Here is a 5000-nt window from a genome sequence, read left to right on the forward strand (position 1 = left end):
GAAAGAGCTATCAATCTGTCAATCCTTCCGGTGTCCGGGCCTGGTGAGGTTTCCCGTGTTGAGTCAAATTAAGCCGCAGGCTCCACTCCTGGTGGTGCCCTTCCGTCAATTCCTTTAAGTTTCAGCTTTGCAACCATACTTCCCCCGGAACCCAAAAGCTTTGGTTTCCCGGAGGCTGCCCGCCGAGTCATCGGAGGAACTGCGGCGGATCGCTGGCTGGCATCGTTTATGGTTAGAACTAGGGCGGTATCTGATCGCCTTCGAACCTCTAACTTTCGTTCTTGATTAATGAAAACATACTTGGCAAATGCTTTCGCTTCTGTTCGTCTTGCGACGATCCAAGAATTTCACCTCTAACGTCGCAATACGAATGCCCCCGCCTGTCCCTATTAATCATTACCTCGGGTTCCGAAAACCAACAAAATAGAACCGAGGTCCTATTCCATTATTCCATGCACACAGTATTCAGGCGGGCTTGCCTGCTTTAAGCACTCTAATTTGTTCAAAGTAAACGTGCCGGCCCACCCAGACACTCAATAAAGAGCACCTTGGTAGGATTTCAACGGGGTCCGCCTCGGGACGCACGAACACGCACGAGGCGGTCGCACGCCTTCGGCTCGCCCCACCGGCAGGACGTCCCACGATACATGCCAGTTAAACACCGACGGGCGGTGAACCAACAGCGTGGGACACAAATCCAACTACGAGCTTTTTAACCGCAACAACTTTAATATACGCTATTGGAGCTGGAATTACCGCGGCTGCTGGCACCAGACTTGCCCTCCAATAGATACTCGTTAAAGGATTTAAAGTGTACTCATTCCGATTACGGGGCCTCGGATGAGTCCCGTATCGTTATTTTTCGTCACTACCTCCCCGTGCCGGGAGTGGGTAATTTGCGCGCCTGCTGCCTTCCTTGGATGTGGTAGCCGTTTCTCAGGCTCCCTCTCCGGAATCGAACCCTGATTCCCCGTTACCCGTTACAACCATGGTAGGCGCAGAACCTACCATCGACAGTTGATAAGGCAGACATTTGAAAGATGCGTCGCCGGTACGAGGACCGTGCGATCAGCCCAAAGTTATTCAGAGTCACCAAGGCAAACGGACCGGACGAGCCGACCGATTGGTTTTGATCTAATAAAAGCGTCCCTTCCATCTCTGGTCGGGACTCTGTTTGCATGTATTAGCTCTAGAATTACCACAGTTATCCAAGTAACGTGGGTACGATCTAAGGAACCATAACTGATTTAATGAGCCATTCGCGGTTTCACCTTAATGCGGCTTGTACTGAGACATGCATGGCTTAATCTTTGAGACAAGCATATGACTACTGGCAGGATCAACCAGGGAGCTGCGTCAACTAGAGCTGAGCAGCCGGCCGCCCGGGAGTGTGTCCCAGAGGCCCGCGCGAACACGCAAGCGTCCGCTCAATTATTCTGCAAACAGGAGGAGGCTGAGCTCCCCTGCACAATACACCTCGAAACCCTCTCAGGTCCCGGCGGCGCGCAGCGCCGTCCTAAGTACTTGGTCGGGTTCGAGAGAGGCGCAATCGCCCGGAGTTAGGCGAGTAGACGCTTTAGGTGCGACCACCCGTGCTCCCAACTGAGCTTGCCGCTGCCGACAGAGGCCCGGGAGCGTGCTGTCGTGGCATTGCCGGCGGGAGACAACACGCGCCACCTACGGTGACCGGCAGCTCCAACGCCAGCGCCACAGAAGGGCAAAGGCCCCACGTGGGTGCCGAAGCGAACTCTCCCAGCACAGCGCACGTGCCAACACGTCTGCACAACTGCGATACAAACCACCAGCGAGAACCGCTGGGGCGACCGAGCAGCAGACGGCGTCGCGGCGCCGAGTGCCGGGCGGCGGCGCATCCTCAACGCACACAGTCCTCAATCGGACCAGCACACTGCAGATGTCCACCGCGCTTCGCACCGGGCCGGCGAGGACCCACTTTGGCTGCACGGCGCCGCGCGCAGGGTGCCCCGGCGCGCAGCTGCGCCGCCTGCCGCGTCCGTCGGCCGGCGCGCCTGCCACTGGGCGCCCCCACCAGCCGGCTGTAGCGCGTGCGCCCACGCACCGCGCGGCCAGCACGCCGGGCGGCCCCCCCTCACCGGCCGGGGACAGTCCCACCCACCCACAGCCGCGTATCGCTTCACACCCAGATTCACATTCACGTTCGTTGGTATGGTGGGGACCGCTTCGTAGCTGTACCGATCGTTGCCCTCACAGATGTACCTCCAGCAAGGACAACCGCACCACAACGGGTTACCAGTTGTTCATTTGCGTAACGTCACCAGTAAACGTACACGTCCATCCCCGTTTGCAAAGTCAACTATTATTGCATGCCTGCCTGTCAGGTGTCAAGACACACTACATCCGCTCACATCCACGCAACAAAATGTGCCCGACTAGAGGGCACGTGGAAGGTGCCCCCGTACGTATGCGATGTCCACTGCGCGACCAACTGTCAACCGGCCTCTGTAGCATGTCGCAGATGTGGAACGCGGGGCACCGTGCTATCACATTGTGTGAGAAGAGACTACTACGTCTGCATACACGCGCCACTACATGAACAGACGGCTCATGCTGATCGCCATCCACTGCGTCCATTACTCCCACACGTCTCTATGGCGTACCACACTGCAATGCAGCTGTTATGGGGAGATGACACGTAGCTGTGTACACAACATTCTGAGCGGGTTGCGGTTGGACAATACATTACTGTAACGTGTCATATGCCAATTACAGAGCAGGGTAAGGCACAACTTGGGTTAGGTTAAGGCACAACTTGGGTTAGGTTAAGGCACAACTTGGGTTAGGTTAAGGCACAACTTGGGTTAGGTTAAGGCACAACTTGGGTTAGGTTAAGGCACAACTTGGGTTAGGTTAAGGCACAACTTGGGTTAGGTTAAGGCACAACTTGGGTTAGGTTAAGGCACAACTTGGGTTAGGTTAAGGCACAACTTGGGTTAGGTTAAGGCACAACTTGGGTTAGGTTAAGGCACAACTTGGGTTAGGTTAAGGCACAACGTGGGTTAGGTTAAGGCACAACGTGGGTTAGGTTAAGGCACAACGTGGGTTAGGTTAAGGCACAACGTGGGTTAGGTTAAGGCACAACGTGGGTTAGGTTAAGGCACAACGTGGGTTAGGTTAAGGCACAACGTGGGTTAGGTTAAGGCACAACGTGGGTTAGGTTAAGGCACAACGTGGGTTAGGTTAAGGCACAACGTGGGTTAGGTTAAGGCACAACGTGGGTTAGGTTAAGGCACAACGTGGGTTAGGTTAAGGCACAACGTGGGTTAGGTTAAGGCACAACTTGGGGGTAGATTGCGGTGCAAATTGCGTTACATTGCGGTGCAAATTGCGTTACATTGCGGTGCAAATTGCGTTACATTGCGGTGCAAATTGCGTTACATTGCGGTGCAAATTGCGTTACATTGCGGTGCAAATTGCGTTACATTGCGGTGCAAATTGCGTTACATTGCGGTGCAAATTGCGTTACGTTGCGGTGCAAATTGCGTTACATTGCGGTGCAAATTGCGTTACATTGCGGTGCAAATTGAGTTACATTGCGGTGCAAATTGCGTTACATTGCGGTGCAAATTGCGTTACATTGCGGTGCAAATTGCGTTACATTGCGGTGCAAATTGAGTTACATTGCGGTGCAAATTGAGTTACATTGCGGTGCAAATTGAGTTACATTGCGGTGCAAATTGAGTTACATTGCGGTGCAAATTGAGTTACATTGCGGTGCAAATTGAGTTACATTGCGGTGCAAATTGAGTTACATTGCGGTGCAAATTGAGTTACATTGCGGTGCAAATTGAGGTAGGTTAAGGTGCAACACAGGTTAGGTTAAGGTGCAACATAGGTTAGGGTGCAAGATGGGTTAGGTTAAGGTGCAAGATGGGTTAGGTTAAGGTGCAAGATGGGTTAGGTTAAGGTGACATAGGTTAGGTTAAGGTGACATAGGTTAGGTTAAGGTGACATAGGTTAGGTTAAGGTGACATAGGTTAGGTTAAGGTGACATAGGTTAGGTTAAGGTGACATAGGTTAGGTTAAGGTGACATAGGTTAGGTTAAGGTGACATAGGTTAGGTTAAGGTGACATAGGTTAGGTTAAGGTGACATAGGTTAGGTTAAGGTGACATAGGTTAGGTTAAGGTACAAACTGGGTTGTGTTATGGTACACATTGCGTTGTAGTACAGTACACGTTAGGTTTGGGTACGGTACACAATGTGGTATGGGATGGCGTGTTGTGGGGGGGGGGGTGAGGTTCGTTGATATCGACCGTAGGACGTGGATGCCCGAGGCAGCGTCAGTGTGTCAAAGGAGTTATGTCACGTCGGGATGCGCTTTTCGCTAGTGAGAGGGGGCGAGCCGTGTCTGTGGTTGCGGCAGACCTGTGTGTTTCATTCCTGCCAGTGTGTTTGTGCTGTAAGACGAGGCAGTGTGGTGATGTTGGGTGCACCCCTGTGTAGGACATGTGTGGGTGTTGGTGGCTTCTCTGAGCAATTGTGGTTGTCGGACGAGTGGGGTATTCTGTTTTATGATTGGACCTCCCGGTCTGGTTATCATAGCGTAGTTGGTGTACTGTGGCGGATAGGATGCACCGGACGTTGGTCCATGCTGGTGCTTAGTTGTTGTATCTGTGTCTGTTACAGGCAGAGAGTAGTGTGTGATAGAGTGTGTGGCTGACGTGTGGTTCATTTTGTGTGTACGGACGTTCAGCATGTATAGGGGCATTTGCGTATATAATCTATCTATGTGGGCCTGCATAGTTTACTGAGCAGTGCTGTGAGGTGACTGAACTACGAGTGACGTACTGATTTACAGCGGAATGGTTGCCTTGTACCAAAGATGGAGTATCGGAGGACCGTCTATATTCTGAGAGGAGCCCTGTTTGCCACTGGGCGTGGGGTCTCGCGTCCTGCGGTTCAGTGCCCCCAGGGAAGCGCGCGGAGGTGGTGCTGCTGCTGCTGTAGCAAGCGAGCTACTTA

The 5000-nt window shown here is 52.9% G+C and overlaps 1 non-coding gene across 1 annotated transcript in view; it reads right to left on the reverse strand.

The window, feature by feature from the left end:
• The window catches only part of LOC126147182 (small subunit ribosomal RNA), a 1909-nt gene extending 559 nt beyond the window's left edge, over positions 1-1350 (reverse strand). Inside the window, exon 1 of the ribosomal RNA XR_007530053.1 lies at positions 1-1350. This exon is cut by the window's left edge and continues 559 nt beyond it. This is a non-coding gene — a ribosomal RNA (small subunit ribosomal RNA).
• Between the last annotated feature and the right edge of the window lie 3650 nt (positions 1351-5000).

This window comes from Schistocerca cancellata, unplaced genomic scaffold (genome assembly GCF_023864275.1).
Source record: "Schistocerca cancellata isolate TAMUIC-IGC-003103 unplaced genomic scaffold, iqSchCanc2.1 HiC_scaffold_848, whole genome shotgun sequence".
Classification (NCBI taxonomy): Eukaryota; Metazoa; Arthropoda; class Insecta; order Orthoptera; family Acrididae; genus Schistocerca; species Schistocerca cancellata.